The sequence below is a fragment of the Halichoeres trimaculatus genome, unplaced genomic scaffold (assembly GCF_033239565.1).
Source record: "Halichoeres trimaculatus isolate MK-OKI-2021-1 unplaced genomic scaffold, fHalTri1.1 fHalTri1_scaffold_8, whole genome shotgun sequence".
NCBI classification, from domain to species: Eukaryota; Metazoa; Chordata; class Actinopteri; order Labriformes; family Labridae; genus Halichoeres; species Halichoeres trimaculatus.
Genome location: NW_027437186.1, coordinates 20393931 through 20414014, shown reverse-complemented (window position 1 = coordinate 20414014; position 20084 = coordinate 20393931). Strand labels below are relative to the sequence as shown.

Genomic DNA, 20084 nt, shown 5'->3' with positions numbered 1-20084 from the left:
TTGGCTCCTACACAGACGTTGAACGTCAGGTGGTGGTGGCCTAGCAGTTTGAGTGTGTGGCTATAGTCCTCATTGCAGTAGCCGCTAGTTCCACTCAAGACCACTACAGTTTTCTGCATTTCTTCACTTATTTTGTACTCACCACAGCTCTTCAGCTGATGATCTAATAAAGGCAAAAAATTCTCCCAATTATTGTTTGGCTGGGTGGTCCTTCACTACATGCTGATGCATAAAATCTGCAGTGCACCAACAACACTGCAGAACTCTTATATCCTGTTCATCAGCATTATGTGTCAACCTTTGTATACAAGACTGAACTGCAGTAGCATACTGTGCATGCTGCATAACATTCTGTTTATGTCCATCATGTGAAACATCATGTCCAAATCTGAACTTCTTCTTCGTCTCTGTAGTGTGTTAATACACTCGCATGCCTGTGCATGTGAGTTGTAAAAAACTGTGGGAACTGAAGAGGAGGATGTGTGTATTTACCGAATTCCCATGACTTCCTCCGGATGAGGGACTGAGCTGAACAGCCAAGAACTCTCTCTCTTTTTTTTTTTAATCACAGCCACCCCAGGGAAAGCTGATATTTACATCTTAATATAGTATAGATGATAGCAAAGTGGTCAGAACTGGGATTAACACTTTTTCGGCTCAACACACAAATAGTACTAAATAGTGAGTATCTGGAGAGCTACATTTGAGTGTATGAGAGGTACAGATACGTAAGTGATTCTCAAGATGACACAACAATCAAGTTTTTACGTGTCACCATACAGCCACCCGGCTAATGTCTAACCTTCTGCTAGATGACAAGATCCTAAATGTCACAGAAAGTGCGGGTCAGGTCAAGTGTGCAGATGTTTGGAGAGCGTTGATTTGCAAAAAAAGACCAGACAAAGAAGATGATACAAAATGAAACCATTTCTAGTCATGCCCATGTGTATTAAAAGAAACTAAAACCCATAATGGCCTAAACCAGAGTAGACAGGATCAGATTAAGAAACCAAGTGTTACCCCATCTCACATGACTAAGAGGACACTCATCTTGAACCATGTTCCCAAATGGTGTGAAATCCTACGCTTTCAACAACAGCCTTACCACTAGTTTCACCTCAAGGCTGTACTTACCAAGTTTCACTTTTGCCCTTCAATGTGGCTTTGAACTGCATTTTCTTTACCAAGAACGTCTTAACAGGGAAACAGATTACTTTTTAAATGACAAAGCAATGATAGTTTTTTTACTACAGTGTTTAGTAAAAATTAGTTCAAAAAGACACAAAGGGAATAGTTCACTAGAAGAAGAAGTTAAAAAACACTCACACAGGCCAGAACCAAAGTGAAGCATCTTAGTTTAATTTTTGTAAAGAGCCAGACTAATAGTTTACCCTGCTGCAAGATTTATGCTAAGCTAAAAGCAAAAACACAACTGTGACCTCCTGGCTCAATCTTGTCTATTTTATGTCGCAAAATATCTACAAAAGCTAGTGATAGGCCAGCGGGATATGTTGAACATCTAGCTAACTGCTAAACTTAAAGCTGTGCCCACGTCAAAGCTCTGTCCAAACTCAGTGGCGGCAGCCTGCCTCGGGGCAGGTACTAGTTTGAAGGTTCATCCTAAAGGAGCTGACAGATGTAGCCTAATTTGTGTCTTTGTACAGTCTTTGTAGCCCAACATATCCTATTGTTGTCAAGCAGCTAACTTTTAATAACATATTTGTTTCCAACTTTAAAGCGGGTTACACAAGTGTTCAAAAAGATGACCCACTGAAGTTGACATTATCTTCATGGTAGAGGTGTAGTATAAGTGTAGTGTATGTATAAGTTTGGTGGTTAGCTATGCTAGCAAGCCATTGCTGGGTGACGCTAGGTGGCAGCTACATACAGTGAATGAATACAGTTACGATTTTTTTTGTTTTTTTTGGCTTTCACATTAAAACACTTCACCTTGGAAGGCATTTATTGAAAACAGTAACTGAAACTTAGCTTAAATGTGGACCTATAGCTAAAACCAAAAATAAAACTAAAAACTACATTTCACAGTCTGATGTGCGGATAGACTGTCAATTCTGGACTTAAACTGGTACTTCAGTTTTAGTAAGAATGCTCAAAAGAAGGCTTTATTTAGATATTTAGATATATTATAACATGTATTTTTTTTGCTACATTAGTTATTCTTCCATCTCCTCTGTGAAGACCCTCTTTGCATTTGCTGTCTCTGTGTAGCCTGCCACTGTCACTTCCCCTCCCTCTTTCTCTTTTAGGAATCTTCATTTGGTTGACCTGTCAATATTTCTCTCCGTGGCCACTTTTCTTAGGGGTTTTTCCACCCTGGACTTTGGTTGCTGCGCTCTGCATCTCCTTAAGGGGTGTTGAGCCCCAGTTTGTCTTCCTGCTGTATTTCCTTGACATTCTAGCTTGTCTACAATGTTACACATATTAGAACAAAACAAAAAATAAATCATTATGTATTACTACACTTAAACACGTTTTACCTCTGACACTTTAGTGCCTCATTGTGGGGTAAGTTAAATCACTGGGTCAATTTACCCCAAGCAGTTTGGCTCACTTTACCCCACAGCCACCATTTTGTTAAAAACAACCTAGCCTAGCAACTCAGGCTAATACCTAGCTACAAGATTCACATGGTTTTAAACATTGATAGTTCAGCAACACATTTGATGTATGTTTTTAGATATAGTTAAAATTATTTTGAGTTTATAGTCATTATTCGTGATATGTTGAAAATTTACTTCGACATGCAAAAAATGAGTTTTGGAGAATAAGGCCCCGTTTACACGACGCCGAAAACGGTCGATTCCGCAAACATTTCGTTGCGTTTTGGCCTTCCGTTTAGACGAGACCACGTTGCGTTTTCAGTGAAAACGCAAACTTTTGAAAACGCTCCCCAGAGTGGAAAGATCTGAATCCGCTCCTCCATCCAGCTTCGTGTAAACACAGAGCGGAGCGTCTCAGGGTGAAACGCTGACGTCACCGCATGCGCACTCGCAGTTTTAGGTGAAGGCTCCGCGCTCAGCCACATTTCCAGTTGAGCCAGTAGTTGGCGGTAATGCGCGTTATGGTTGGATTCCCGACCGTCTCACACAACAAAACGTCAGAAAAAGAAAGAACAGAAGAGGAGACTTCTCCTCCTGGAGTCGTATGAACGCGGATCGTTTTCACGCCGTCCTCATGTAAACGCGGGTGGCTTTTGAAAACGCAAAGGAAGAATCGTTGCGGGAGTCTCCGTGTAAACGGGGCCTAAAAGTTACTTAACACTTCAACTTGTGTTTCTGTTCACCACAGAGAGCTTGAAATGAGGTGGGCTAACGAAATCCAGAGTCATGTGACCACTGATGCGTACCGTTTCCCAGAGACAGGGGGTGGGTCAATTTACCCACAGGCTCAATTACCCCGGTCTCCCCTATTGTGTTTCAATCATGTGGATTCAAATAATTTTTCCATTTTTTTTTAACTTTCTTTTGAGTTGGACACTTAGTCTAATCACTCCATCAACACATTGTCTTGATGTAAAGCAGACAGATCCATGACCCTTTCCCAGATGGGAGAATGTATAAATACTGTGCCTCTGGGAAAATAGATGAAACCACTGAATTTAGCTGGAGGCAGGGCTGTTTCTCATGACACACACAGTGAGGTCAGCTAATAGGTCGACTTCTCAGACTTTCTCTTGACCAAAAAAAAAAAAAAAAAAAAGTAGAAAGAGAGAAAAAAGAGTGAGCCTTTTGAGGCCAAAGACTGAAATAAGACAAAATAACACACCATGAGAAGAAGACTCTTATGTATCTGTGCATGTGTGTACGTATGTATATCTCTAAATGTGTGTTTGCCTGCTTCTGAAAGTTGGCCACTCATTAGTAGAGAGCGCTTTGGAGGAAGTGGTGGTTACCGATGACTCAGCCAAGCCATGCATTTCAATCTCTCTCTCTCCACTCTCTCTCTCTCCTCCTTCTCTGTCATCTGCTTTTCTTTCTTCATTTTATTCATTCCTGTTTCCCTCCTTAGCTCTTTTGATTTTCTCTTTCTCTGCCCTTCTCTAAACTTCTTTTCCTGTTTGTTTTCTCCTTTCTGCTGATACATCCTTGACCTTTGGGGGTATCTCAGTGTGTGTGTGTGTGTGTGTGTGTGTGTGTGTGTGTGTGTGTGTGTGTGTGTGTGTGTGTGTGTGTGAGCAGCCTACTCAGCTATGTGTGTGGGAAGATAACTGGCTCCCTTCAGAATGATTAAAACATTCCTTCTCTCTCCTTCCTCTCTCTTTCTCTGCCCTTCTCAGTGCTCAAAGAAGACTTTCTGATGAAGTGGAGGATGAAGACAGACAAACTGGTGAGTAAAGACAAGCTCTCATATATTTTTACACACTAGCTGGCATTTTTCAGGCTGAGAATGAATGCAGGTCAAATGGACTCTTTTCTTCTGAGTTTGAATGTATGGGCCTCAGAGAAATCACCTGATGATGATCACTTCTCCTTTAAGAAGTTTTGTTCGAGAAACCCTGAGAGGAGTCTTAACTTTGAGCTGTTCATCTGTGAAACTGACGAACACAGAGGTGCTACAGATTCATTTGCAGGACAAACGCAGGAGTTGGACGGAAAATATATTAGATGTTTTCTGAACTCTGCTGGACTTGACTTTTCACATACTGGAAGGCTATTTGATCTTTCTTACAATTGCATTCACAAAGTTTTCAAATGTAAATAGATTTGATGAGGGAATACTCTCGATTTTCGCAATAACACTGCGTATTAAAAATTGTTTCTCCCTCCCGCAGCAATGAGTCAAAAAACAGAAACAGTTACAGTGGATAAAAACTGTGTTCAGCTGTTGGCAGCTGTTACAAGTTGTGGCAAATATCGGCTAAATTTGGCATTTGGCAACTAGCCGGATTCTCCAATCTTAGTCATGCAATCTTGGTGTGACGCACTGACCGCACCTGTGAAGGGCTAAAGTGAAAGTGGGGGTGTTGAATATCTTGGCTATGTTTGACAGCAGCTGCTTCAGATGGAACAACATGATCAAAGAGCTCAAAAGCACTTGAATCACATAATAAAAAAAAATCTGTGTACAGGAACGAGTCTTTCACTGACGTTAAAGGGACTTTCACAATCTGTGCTGACGCATGTTGCTGAAGATGTTTGAGCTGTATGTTAGATCCGTGTAACTGGGACAATAACATGTACTGTACTGAACTCCAGAGTCATATTCTGATTTAGCTAAAAGGCTTTGTTAAGTAGGACACTTAATGTGAGATGAGTGTAGTTTGATTAATCAGACTTATCACCTAAAGAAATACGTTGATTATTGTTTGTGGAGATTTGTCGATTATAAAATTAGGACCTATACCAATGTTTCAAATAACAGTTAAAAGTTAGGTTTACCAGGATTCAACTAATGAGACACAACTAACAATTGTCTGTCAATAGACCAAATATCAGATCACTGATGTTGAACCTTTACATAGATCCACCTCTAATTTTTTCATGTAAATCATTATTTTAGAGTTGAGGGCCAGCGTTGTTGTTGTTTCTTTTATCTCGCAGATCACAACGTCTTTTCTATGTGTTTGTTATCTTGCCTTTGCATATTTCCTCAGAGTTTTTCTAATATACAGTATCTGCATATAACCACTGCACTCAACATTTTCCGCCTTCCAGCTGCCATACAGGCAAACACCTCTAGTGCAAAGCGACTGATTGTGGTTCAGCACTATTTGCTAACTCAGCAGGCTTGATTAGATCTTCGAGTCTAACTGGTAAATCATAATCCAATAGAGGCATATGTTTGCTAGCTGGTACTGTCATGAAACAATCACTCCTACTGAAGGAAGAGAGCTATGTGGTAAACCTATTTTCATTCTGACTTATTCAACGAAATCTTTTTAGCAAACAAAAAACACTAAAAGTTCTTTGGACAAAACAGCTACTGTTGTGTCCAAAGGACTGTTACTGTTCTGTTTACGGGGAAAGTGAAATGTGGACTAACCCAGTGCCTGGTAAAGTTTGCAACTTATTAGCCCTACCACGATAAGCTAGATAAATGCCAGTGGGTGTTGAAGGCCTTGAGGGGACTTTATTAGTGATATCGAAATAACCTCATTTTTATACATTTGCCACGATGTAAAAGGAGATTATCACTGCCAAAATCAGCTATTTCTCAGTATCCGTGTTTGACCCTACAAATAATCGATTTACAGCACATAGACTGAAAGTCCTTTTGATGAAAAGATGCAGGCTGGCAAAGATAAAATAAAGGATAGAAGAGCAAAATAAAAAAAAAAAGGCAAAGAGTGACAGAGCGCGGGCTAAAGGCTAAAACACGAGTTAAACTGTCTGTGATAATGTTCATTCCAGCCCAAGTGAAACAGTTATTCTACTGTAGTCTGTTCAAACTTGGGAGTCAAGCAATAAAATGAAGAGGGAGCTCATGTTTGGTCTGCTTGGTGAGGTTGTAGTTGGTAGATAAGCACTATCAGAACATTATGAAGATTCACTAACATTACGCGTTACATACATGTCTCAGAGCACTGGGTTGTAACACTAAACACATAGTCTGCTCACCTTCTGTACAATGAAATATGGTAAGAACTGTGAAAACGTCAAATGATACGTAACCTTGTCAATTTGCTCCTGCAGTGACAGTTGGTAGCAGTTCTCATGGGGCACAGACTTTCTTTATCCCCGGAAAACACTACTGATTCTGATTCAAAATAAGGTTGAAAGCTCAAATGCTGTTATAATTTTGATGGTTGATGTTTTTTTTGTGTCAAGTCATAGAAATTTAGGGTGCCTGAGATGTCACAATAACTTTAATGGCCAACTTTAAAAGCCTAATCCTACACAATAGTGGAAAACCAACATTGGCCGTTGTTTAAAGGCCAGCAAATCATCAAAGAAGTAATATTAGTTTGTTGTGTTCAACTGCAGCCAATGCCCACACCAGGTCTGTCACTACTGGCTGTATATTAACAACTAAAAAGTGAAGCTAATGTACAGCCTTGGCAGTAGCTGAACGATTTCAGAGCCAAGGCACACACAGAGGTCATTTTGGCTGATGGGACTGGTATGGCAGGAAGCGTTTCAGTGAATGTATCCGTTTTCTGGTTGAACTCATTCTGAATCTGTTATATTTTAAGAGAAGAGGTTTATGAACTTTACAGCAGCCAGTCACCAGAGTTTTGGATAATTTGGCTTCACTTTGTTGGAACTGTTGCATCAGCTATAGTTTTATACAGTCTATTTTCTGATCAGAAGTCTTTTAAACTCTGATCATTTATAGATAGAAGCAGCTGTTGATGTCAGTCCCCATAAATAATCTGCTCAGGAGGCTGGTTGTGATTTTGCAGACATATAGAGTAAATCAGAACTTTATGGCATCCAAAAGCCTTTTATCGGCTTCAGGTTTCAATGTAATTTTTTGTCCCATGGCTTGTATCTGTCATGAGGAATGCTCATCTTGACCTTCATGAATGTCTGTTATCCTTCCCAACCTTAAGAGTTGGTTTAAAGAAAAAGAAGGCTTCCTATTTAGTGTATTTTTAAGATATATATATTTTTTATCTCCTTGCTTTTGAGTCTTTTGCTTTCTCCTTTTATTCCCCACATTCTTCATAATGTCATAACACACACACACACACACACACACACACACACACACACACACACACACACACACACACACACACACACACACACACACACACACACACACACACACACCACTCACACCCACACATGCCAGCCCTGTTCCGTCAAGACTCCCCTGGTTTACGGTAAATGTGTGTTTTTGTCTTCGGTGTGTCTGGATCAAGTGATGCAGTTAGTTTTGGTATCATGTCCATGCATCTCCACCATTGAGAGAGACTGAGAGCAATGCAGCGTGGGTAGGCGGGGGAGGGCTATGACAGAGATGACTCAACACTCTGTTGCCGGGTAGAGAAGAACCAAACACTCTCCTACCCCCATACATCTTTAAAAAAACAGTACAGATGCAGCTGTCCTTCACGCCACAGCTTTGGGTAAATACTTATCTGATCTGAACGTGGGTGAAAATTTTGCATTACAGCAACTATGTTGGAGCGAGCTTTGTGTAAATTACGGATGAGTTAATAAAAAAAACAGGCAACAAACAAATTATTACACAGAATATTTTGTTGTGCAGGGTGTAAAGTTGATGTAGGAGTACTAAACTACATTATTAGCCCATTTTAAGAAAAACAACAAGAGACTACAACTTTAAGCCAGATAAAAGGAAAAGAGTTCAAGCATGCATCTTAGTGGATGTTTGCAAATGTGTATGTGCTTAGTAGTGGTTTGAATCAACAGGTTTTTTGTTTGTCTCAACATGAAACCATGACATTGTCCTTAAAAATGCCTTCTCACTATAGAGACTCATGAGTAAGGTGTTTGTAGTGTTTGGACCACGTTTACCACAGGTGGGGGTTACAGGCTCTTGTCCTGATTAATGTCCATAGTTTGTATATGTTTATTCTAAACACGTTTAAAATAGGAGTTTATTTTTCAGTTTTATTTTTTAGTCTTAAATATACCTAAGTAACATGAGACTTAAACTCTTGGTCATTGTAATTTTTGTACGTAGGAAAAGAGATTGTATTTGCATGTGTTCTCATGAACTAGACGTCAGGTTTACGATCTATAAATGTCACAGCTGAACCTCCAGTCAAAGTGAAAACAGTAGTGGGTCACTAAAGCTGTGTGGGCGTGCGTAGGTGTGTGTCTCCTGTTGCACCTTTACTCATCACAAATCTACGCTTTGAGATACAGTAAATGACTGAGAACGCCACAAACATCACTCTGATTCTGACTCAGGGGTTGTAAGAGATGTCACAGATGACAAAGATGTTTTTCAGAATCTCATATTCTATGTACAGGCTTCTAACGAGTTGATTACAAGATCTTTCTATTCCTGTCATCTCAATGGAACTATGACTTAAATCAATGCATTCTGCTTTGTTATATGTAGAAATAACAGAAGACTCACCTTAATGCAAACCTAAACATGCTTTATGTGGAATTTAGTTAGAGCCTACACACAAGAAACCTTCATGAGTTTATTGAAGAGTGATGCCTTTAGTCTGTTTCTCCTTTTTACATGCATGAGGAACTAAGGACAACTGTTGTGTCACTGAACGAGTTCAATAAACTCATTGATCCCACATAGCACATATTCTGGCACTGATAAACGAATACTATCTTATTCTAAAAGGACCATACACAATGTAGGATGTTAGTATTGCAATTTGTTGTTTCATACATATTGGTCTCAAAGCAAAGGGTTACATGTACGGTCCGTTGGCAGTTCAACTATTTTAAAAGTTGAGATTCTCAGTCTGTTGATGATTAGCTAAATTTCTTTGAGGCTTTTGTTTACAGTATATTGCGCACTGGTATTACAATACATCTCTTTAGCCTGTGATGAATGATAACACATTTGTTTTACTTTTTCTAACATTGTGTAAAGTGAAAAAAAAAGATATTTGATAAATAAAATCAGCATATAAGCCACGCTTGAATAAAACGCTACCCCTCAATACACTGATGCATATATTGTTTACTAGGACACAAAAAAGTGGTGTAAAGTAAGAATATTGATGCAGGAAAAGTGGGATTATTTCTTGTTTAGTAATAGCTATCTTGCTATTACTTTGTAACCAGGGCTTGACATTAACACCGGCCAACCGGTCAAATTCGGGTGGATTTCAGCAGTGGCTGGTAACACCACCGCTCCCACTGGCCACTTTGGCGGGTTGAATTTCATCTCAAACATGGAGCAGAAAGACAAGCAAAAAGATGACTCTGATGATGAAAGCTGTGAGGAAATTTGATTTACCTCTCTTCATTGTCATTCTCATAAAAAAAGAAATGATTTTCTGGTTACAATCGTTAATAAATATTTAAGCAGACAGTGTCTCTTGCTGAATTGTATCAGTTCAATTAATCCCCTTTACCATTTTAATATAAGCAATAACAAACTACTATTTTAATTTCTATGTCTTAATAGACTGCATATTTTCATATGAAAGGAGCACAATGTTACACACAACTTTAACAGAGCTGAATACCTGATTAAGGACCTGTGGATTTTAACATTGATGCAGTCTTGTTTTGAGTGTCCATAGGGGTCATTTACATTTAAAGAGGCTGTAAATCTTTTTTAAGTAAATTTTAGCCAACAACAAATTGTGGCCAGTGAAAATACTGAGTGGCCAGTAACTAAGGGATACCACTTGCCACAGTGGCTGGTGAGCAAAAAAGTTAATGTCAAGCCCTGCTTGTAACACATCTGTGACAGTGAAACCAAACTTTTGAAGTCTATGTCCATGAGGACTCCAAGACTCTAGGACCAGGGATTACAGCTGGGTGTGAAGTTAGGAAAGATGACAACACATTATGTCATGATTCAAGTTTGTGATGCATTTGTATATCCTCTGTCAATATGTATGGTGATCTTGTTTCTTATGTCTGGTTTTGCTTATACTCAAGAGCAGCCTGTTGATGTTTGACATACACCTGGCTTTTATAAAGACACTCTTCAGCAATCTTCATCATACTTGATTTCTGAAAATCTCTTGAGGGGCACTGGTAAGACCTTGTGGTTTAGGTCAAGAGCCCCATGAGGTTTGCATCCAACTCATGACTTCTTCACAGCATATCACTTCTTCGTGTCACCAAGTTTCTTGTTCTGGCTACTGCCCTGTCCTCTCTGATTAAAGGCATAACAAAAACAACACCAACAAAAAAAGCAAATAACTCAAATTAAAAAATGTCCTTTGATGGCTTGTTTGGAAAGAGCATGCTGAGCCTTGACCTCAAGGCAACATTACAAAGTGTCAGTCAAAGAGATGGTTCTGCATTCAGGATGTGTTTTAAATGACAAAGCCTGAAGATTTATGGTCACATAAGTCACTATATCCCCAAATTCCTGTAATGCAACACTGTTTCAGACCACAGTCCAATGCTTAAAGTGCTCAAATCAAATATTTAAAGCTGTAAGTTAAATTTCAATGAAGAGAAGAAGGGGGAAAAACAGCACAAACACACTTAGCAGGCTGACACTTAACTTCAATTGACTGACTTTCACCAGTAACGGAATTAAGCTTCTGTACATTTATTAGAAAGCCACAAAGCCAACGCATGCATGGATATATAAGAGACCATAAATGGTAGTTCAAGTGTGACACTGACCCTCGGTACCTTGTTGATCAGTGCGTGTTGCAGGCTGTTTCCTGGCAGTGATGGACTGTTTCCTCTCCATCAGTCATCATCTCGCATAGTTTACCTGACTGTGGGTGAACATCTCTAGAAACCGATACCATTCAGACTCAATGACAGTCATGAGAAGTCATGATACTCGGTAAATATCATCCTATGCAGCAAAGAGTAAAGATTGATAAACAAACGAAGAATTGGTGTAGTTCATTTTTGTCTCCACTAGAGGGCGACTCCGTACTGTGAAAACTAACCTGTTGACTCCAGCGGTGTTTTTCATCTGCTCCACTCTTTATAACTTTACTGCAGCCTTTAAAATACATTTACCTGGGGATTTAATTTATTAATTCGACGGTTTTTGTCGAAATTTCGATTGGACTCGAAATTAAAGCGAAACCTTCGACTTTTGAACATAATTTAGCACCAAGTCTTTGTTACAAGATGGGTGATCTGCTTGGTCTCATGACAAAGGACACGGCTGTTGTCGGGGAACTTGTAGCCTACAAACTGCTGCAAAAAATGAATAACCAAATTTTAGAGGCAAGCTCTAATATGTCCACTATGCTGTTCCCACCGACGCTTATTTTACTTCAACTATAACAGTCAATTTTTTACCTGCTGTGTTTAATATTTTGTATGAGCTCAAAGCAAACTGTTCCCTTAGGCCTTCTCCGGGAAAACATTATTGTGGCCTTGTATTAAAGTTTGTCAGCATTATTGACGATATCTGCTCGTACAAGCCGTGATTTTTGTTGTGTAATATTTCACAAATAGATTAATTTAATTTCCTTTTAAGTGTGGCTGTTGATAATCAAAAGGAAACGCGTTCATTTTGACAGTTTTTGTTCAGGAATGTAAAGTAGCACGGACTTGGTTGGATAGGATATTTATTAACACCAAAATTTTGCTGACTGAAAAAGGCTACTTTAAACCATAGAACCGTTGTTTAATAGACCCATCCTGCATTTTGTTAACAGAGATATATAACTCCGCATACTTAACATCAAACGTCTTTATTTTTCTATTTTGAGAAGTGAAAAACACCAAATAGCCTACGGTAATTTTCTACTGTGTCACTAATATTTAAAAGCCATGAGCACGCGGACACAACGAGCGGACCCACTAAGTCGCTGAAGCACGCGGACACTTCGAGTTTTTATGGAAAGAAACAATAAAACTTATTTTTCATGTTTTGATTCTTTACTTTTTTTTTTTTTTTTTTAATATATATAACTGTACGTCTACAATCGGAAATGTAGACTCAGCTTTAGCTGTAGGTGAGTCAGGATTAGTCACTAAACAATAATAGTTATTATTAGTCAGTTCATGAATAATCCTTTGATGTTTTTTTTCGACTGTGATTTCAAGATTTCCATCAAAGTATTTTCGCTTTCGTAGATAGAATCACATTTTGTCTCCGCAATCCCATCCCCGCTGCTGATAAGAAAGCTATGTTTGTTTTATAAAATGAAAACACATTTTAACGAGGTTATACTTGGCATCAACTGATTATTTTTTCCTTCACTTTTCTGCTCCACCTCGACACAGCATGCCTGCATCCTGCGAGGTAAAACTCTCTTTACTGTTATCACCGTGCGCTCCATCAAATGTGGAATATCTTTTAAGCATTGTCAATTTACCTAACAAGTTAACCTGTCAAAAAAAAAAAAAAAAAAATCCCGGGTTGAGTCTTTTATTTTCTAATATTAAAATAATAAAATAATAAAATAACGGAGATGAACCCCGGTGTTTTAAAGCTGTGTGCATATCAAATATAACAGGCATATATTTTAAGGTTAAAAAAAAAAAAAAAAAAAAAACAACGGCGTAATTTGACTACAGTAAGCAATCAAATGTCAAGAAGATGTGACGGATTCCCCCACGGGACATAAAATGACTCCCTCGGGTATTGTTGGCAGGTGTGTTATTTCTTTGTAAACATAAAAACAACAAGAAGCTGATAATGCAAATGTCACGGAGGTTTCCTGTGTAATGAAAAGGCAGACATTTGACATTTAGGCGTTGTATTCTTTCCTTCTCACACTTTCACACACACAAATGAGCTTACACAAGCAGGAATTATGATCATAATTTCTTCTTTAAAAAAGCTTCGGACATGTAGAATCTGAGAGACCGAAACAAACACTATTAAAAAACAATCACACCTTATCAAATGTGTTCAAGTTGCCATTTGTTATATAATGACTATTTGATTAAATCTGCACGTTTTAGTCAGGAACAGTCCACAACCTACATGCAGCAAAATGCCTCCTATTTAACCTCATAGTCATGCCTCTTTATTAAAGGGAAAAGTCCAACAACAGCTTTGCACAAGCAGCTGACTGTGAAAACAACGTCAACCTTTGAATTTCATTTTCTTTGAACTTTAAATATTTTAAGTTTCACATCTTTTTCTTTGTGTGAGTGTGTTTGTGTGTTTCTGAGTCACCTGCGGTTATGAGGAAGATAATATTCACCCCACCGCTGTCTCTCACTTTAAGTCAGCCTATAAAACTATTTAAATATCAGAAATGCTAAAGGTTAAATAGATGCTGACTGAAGACAGCACATACCACAGACATAGTTACCTAACTAGACAACACTATGTATGATGTGAGCTGTGCAAAAAATGATGGACAGACTGAGGTAGACAAATTGAAAAAACTGTTGTTTTTAAAAAATAATGTTTCCAAAACGTTGTGTTTCTTCATTTGAGATGTTGATAAATTTAGGGAGGTTTATACACTGTAAGTCTGTAGAGCCTGCAAGATATGTGAATGAAATTACATTATTTCAAAGCAAAATTCAGTGGAGAGAGTGAAAAGATTTTTTCAGTTAACTGTTAGAAAAAGGATTTCCTAGAGGCATCAAACAAAAGATGAGGACTTCTGAGTATTTTGGCTTTGAAAACATGACTAGTGTGACGATGTGTGTGAACTTTATACAAAGCTGTGAATACACTCTGTGACCAGTTTATTTCACAAACTTAACTAATGGCCTTCAACAATCCAGCAATTATGTGTTGTTTAAATTATGAGGTCATGGAGGCTGATATTTATGTTTTTGTTAAAAATTAGTTAAGTATGATAGCAATATAAGAATGAGCAATCCATATATTACAGTAATTTTTCTCCCAGCATCCAAATCACGATACAGCAGAAAAAAATCTGCTCTAAGACAATCTGTAATTAAAGATTAAAACAGTACATATCTATATTTACAGACTGAGTCAGTTGGAGCTGTGTGTGCTTTATGGACAAAGGTAGTGTGTTTATAACTCTTGATGAATCCTTCTCCTTTTTGTCTTTGCTTTTCTCTCCTGATTGAAATGAACTCTTTTCAGCTTTTTCAGATACTTGCAGATTCAAATGTACAATAGAGACAATTCTTTTATTAGACATCAATAACGTGATGTCTGCCAAAGACACCTGATCTTGTATAAAGCACTGTGGACATGAAAAAAAGCCGGTTCTGCAATACACGCCTTTATTTAGCTCCAAGAAAAAGCCTTCTACAGGGTACCTGCTTAAGTCTCCTTTAACCATTAGATACCATAACGTACACAGTTTAGAGTTAAGTTAAAAGTTAATTTCAAGTCGGAGATTTGCCTCATGTGGGCTTCATTTATGTATTTAAGGAAGAAGTAAAAATAAAACCTATTACTCTTAGGGCTTTGTTGCATGTAGATAAAAACAAGTTGTGAGAATTGAGTTAAAAGTAGTCCCTTTGACTTTGTTGTCACTTCCATGTACAGCAGATTAGAGTCTGAATCTTCTTCCTGCAGTGTTTTTATTTTAAAAATTCTGTTGCTGCTGTTATACTTCTGTTCTTTCAGTTTCTAAAATAATGCTGTTTCTTTATCAATGCCTGTTATTGTATTCAGTAGCTTTACAACCTACTTGTGCCAGACTTATTTAATGGAATTAAAAAAGTGCATCTTGATAACTTTTTGAATCTTAAAAAAACAAGAAAAAAAACTATATCAAAGTTCAAAGTTAAAACCTGATTGAAGTTTGGCAATGATTTTTACTTCCCCATGCTTCACAAAGTCACCGTACAACAGAGTGAGAGCAGAAACATTTTTCACTTCCCAGTATGCATTTCTCAACAGTAAGTTCACTTTTTCCACCCTCCTCACACAGTCAGCTCATCAAAAGTCAGCAAGGGCTCAACTGTGCTGGCATAATTTGTTGCCTTTATGTATTAAGCAACCACATCATATAAGATCAACAAACTCACTACAACTTACCCATCACCAAGTCTGACTGTCATTTCATTTGCCACAACAAATAAGAGACATGACGACATTATGACTGCCCTGTTCTACCACATCTACAACAAAAATGGGAATAATTCAGTTGTGACACAGAGGGGAATCTGTAACCCATCCAAAAGAGGTGTCACCTTTCCCTACACCATCCCCAAACCCATAGAGGCCGTCTTCGTACTCATGATATTGGACATTTTCACAACCAATAGCAACATGGTCAGATGCGCCTCTTGGCCTGCTGCAGTTTATCATTCAGAGGATGATCAGACAAACAGAAAGAGTGTGTGATGTAAAGGAGAACTTGTGGACTAATATATTTTTATGTCTGTGACAATCTACTACCTGTAAAATGTTAATATGTTAAGCTTTGTTCAGCTCTGATGACCTAGGCAAGTGAAGCTGTTCTCTTTGGGATAAAAAAAAAACACAAACACACACACAAAAAAAAAAACAAGGTGTTTACAAAGTTTTGCTGCGGGTTTTTTTGCCATCATTGGAAGGATAGCTAGAAAGAGACACAAAATGTGGGAGGAACAGAGTGGGGGGATATGCATCAAAGGATTGAAGCTAGGCATCTCATCAACAGCTGATGCATTGAAGATTAAAGTCTCTGTATGTGGAGGCCACGCTCTGCTGACTGAGCTACATGGGCAGCAAGCGTTTGTGCATTTATTAGAATAGAGCTTTACTGTTGTAACAAATACAACGAAATTGAAGTTACAGCAGCAATCAAGAAAACAAAAGTTAGAAAGTGTATAGAAAGTGCAAAAAGGTCCATAAGAAAATAGATGATGACAGCTTGTCCCTCATTGTCCAGTTCAACCAGCCTCCATCTCCACAGGGTCCAGCACTGAGCTTCTTCAGTCATGCTCCATCTCTGTCGCCTGGATCCTGTCTGCTCACAGCAGGTGAAGCTCTTCCAAATGTTGTGGTGTCTGATGTTACCTCCATTAGCTATGTCTGTGAATAGCATGATGCTACTCTGCCCTCTGGTATTCCCTCTGTTGCTGGGTTAGCATGGCTAGCTCGTCCATCTTATTGGAAATAGATCTTACGTTCCCAATAACGATGGATGGACGGACAGGTCCATGTCGTCACTTCTTAGCTCACACCTGAGAACCAGCACGTTGTCCTCACCTCCTTCTCCTCACCTTGTTGAAAGACATCAGGCCTTACACAAGTTAGCATTGACATGCTAAAAGTGAAAAGTGAGTTTGACAGCAGCTGTGTAAAATTTAACTCTGTCATAATACTTCTCAGAATACTAAGATGTTAATGAAGCCTGAGATTAAAACACAATAAAGAATGCATTATGGCAAATGTGAGTTAAGGTAATAGTCACACTTTTTATGCACAGTTTTTTGACATCTTTGCATTTTAGTTTTTAATTACTTGCATTGAATAGCTGCAGTTTACTTAATGAGGATATAATCACTTAACCAAGCTATCTTCTATCTGAGGAGAGGATCTGCACTAAAATAACCTCTGTGTGTCTGCTGTGTGCATGCTGACACATTGGTATTAAGTCAGTTATGTAAGGCCTCCATGCAAGAGGGTGTTGAATCAATAGCAGCATTAAAAACACACAGCAACATCCCAGTGTTTACATCCGACAGAGATGGATTATCCTAAAACATCTAGGTCACTGAGGATGGCTGGATTTTGGAGAACAGCCCAGGTCATTTTGTGGAAGGGGAGTTTTACTTGTTGAGTAAAGCCCAGTGTTTGTGTTCACTTTCTGCTGTTGTGAAGCTTCATAAGGAAATCAGGGAAGGATCCTGCCGTGAGCATGTCGGCTATGGAAATGAGAGATGATTATCATTAAGTCACCCCGTACCACTTACAGCATGCTCACCCACACACACACGAAAGCTGCTAACACCCTCATACTGTGTCACGCAGGTAAACACTCAGACACCAACATACCTTCTATCTCAACACACTGACATGTCCTGTATATCCTGTAGTCGTATTATCCAACAGACTGTGTCACTTGTGTTTCTAAAGGCCTGTGACATGCCAAGATCTTCATGGGTCATCTTGGCTGATGATACCTGTCTGGTATCCTGGTTTTGCTCTTGCATTACTTTTTCATTGAAGTGTTTTCCGAACACAAAATTTGTTTCTCTCCAGTGTTACAGAGTTGAGTGGAGACGTGAAAAGAAATAATTAATTATTTTTTAAACTTAATTTTAATAAAATTAAGTTTAATTAAATTAATTTTAATTTAATTAATTTTTTTTTAATTTAATTTAAATTCTTTACAATTTATGAGATCATTAATTTGCTTATTTATTTTTTCTTTAACGTGGCCCTAATCCTCTGCTGTAGAGGAAACACTGTCACTTTGATGTAAAGAAATTTCAAATTATCTGAAACATTACAGACCCAATGTTATATTTCTTTCTAATGTTGTTCACCATATCACTTTGTTTGTTGGGAGTCATTGGCCTAATTTGTTCTAGTTTTGTACTCTAGTGATCATACATCATTGTTACTTGTTCTCCAAAGGGCTCTAGTTAAACCAACGTTAGCTCATGGAGCTTAGCTTAATCAACTCTTCTGTAATAGCTGAGATAACAAGGGTTGAGAAATGTTTTGCTGAAATTCACAATACTGTAGCACCAAACTAACAGAGACTTGAAGATTAAAAAGACCGCTATATTTTTCTCAAAAACTTTAACTTCAGTGGTGACGGTAATAGTTTTGAGATAAGGTTTATCACTTTAACACTGACACCTGTCAAATTTGGCTTGTGACTGAAGCTTTTTGTCAATCTTCTCAACAAAGGATTATTTACGTTTTCCTACAATGTGTAGTTTAGAGCCTTTTGGTGACTTTTAGATGTTATGCGATCTTTCTGTCTCCAAAAATCATCAATGACCTGCAAAATGTCTCCTACTGTGACACCTGTCATAGCACCTGTCACTGAATGTTCATTATTTTTAAGTGGAGGGGGTGTGGCTTAGCCATAGGTCAACTTAGTTCTCCCTTGGAAAGCTTCAAACAGCAATGAGGCAAACATCATAGCTTGTAACTAGGGATTTACAGTAGTTCCTGTATTTGATTACTCTAAATATCTAATGTATGAATACTCCAGTACTTGTAGATTATTATTATTATTATTATTATTATTATTATTATTATTATTAATACTATTATTATTATTATTATTATTATTATTATTATTATTATTATTATTATTATTATTATTGTTGTTGTTATTATTATTATTATTATTATTATTATTATTATTATTATTATTATTATTATTATTATTATTATTATTATTATTATTTTAACTGTGAATGAATTGGGTAAACATGGACCTCCTAGACCATAATTATAGACTTTATAGACTTTTCAACTCTCGTAGATGTTGCTCTCTGTACTTTGGTTTGGAAAACATTATCACATCTCTGAAGCCTTCACCTTCCACAAAACTTAATGGAAGCATACCCTCTGTTACCATTTTGGTTACTAGCACGTTAATCTTTCCTTTCTGGTTTTGTCACAACGACATGGGCTAGCAATTGATGCGATGCAAGACTGCCTGCCTCTGCTATTTTCTCCTTGTGCTTTAAGGGCATGTGGTTAAGAATCGTACAAGTTACTCTAGGGCATGCAAGTTTAACACCACATATCTGTCACTGCACATTAACCTCATGGTTTTTGTTGAAGTACTTCATCACTTTTCTTGACTGACATGTTGCAGGTGTAGCAGACGGTTCTGCATTTGTTTTGCTTTTGCTTTCAATGTAACATGTTCCTAGAGAGTTGCCGTAGCTGCCGTAAAACAGTTGTTTTTGCTCAAATCTGTCTTGTTGTGTTGAACCCATAGCCAGAGAAGTCTGTATACCATTAATTATTTTCTTACCTCGTATATTCAGTTGGGCGAAGACATAAAGCTGGGTCGCACATGTAATGCTGTATGTGTGCGAGTTATGTTGCAGCACAGCAGCAATTGCCCAGGTGCTCGAGTAAAAAAATGTTACTTAAATAATGGGGTCAACGGCAAGTATTCCAGTACTTGATTACTTGTACCCTTCCCTAATTGTAACATTATCATACTTGTTGCAACATGCTTGTTGCAAATATCAGTACTCCCTGTAGTGAGTTACTTTTAGCCATGCTCCAGTTACTTACTCACTGTGTCTGCAGCCTGGATTATAGGACAGGGTGTTGCTTCACTTTTCCTTATCAGAGATGATTGACATCCTATAGGTCTTCAGGCTGTGGTCTGGTGACTGTTATTGTTCTCTGACTAACCTAAGACAGAAATTAACTGTTTTTGCCACAGTGTCAACAGGCAGCGGGGAAAAGTAAAACAGCCTGTATAAAGAAAATAGTCGTAACATTTGTTCTTATCAAACCCAACGCCTAACCACTGATCGTTTTGGCTTCAACAATTTTAGGTTAAAATAATTTCACGTTCAGGCTGGTGTGCAGCTCCCTGTGTTACTGGCACAGTCAACAAATCTTCTGGTTTACAAAATCAGCATCAGCCAGCCCAAGAGGCTGCACCAGAATGAGCAGTCCCAGATGGTTATGCCCCCAACACAATGACT

General features: G+C 38.2%; 1 long non-coding RNA gene across 2 annotated transcripts in view; it reads left to right on the top strand.

The window, feature by feature from the left end:
* LOC141795364 (uncharacterized) overlaps nucleotides 1-20084 on the top strand; it is a 71141-nt gene that overhangs the window by 15958 nt on the left and 35099 nt on the right. The window contains exon 3 of one of the 2 annotated variants that reach the window (XR_012598591.1): nucleotides 4298-4347. This is a non-coding gene — a long non-coding RNA (uncharacterized LOC141795364). Of the gene's footprint in view, nucleotides 1-4009; nucleotides 4348-20084 lie in introns of those variants that run through there. The other variant, XR_012598590.1, reaches the window with a different exon arrangement.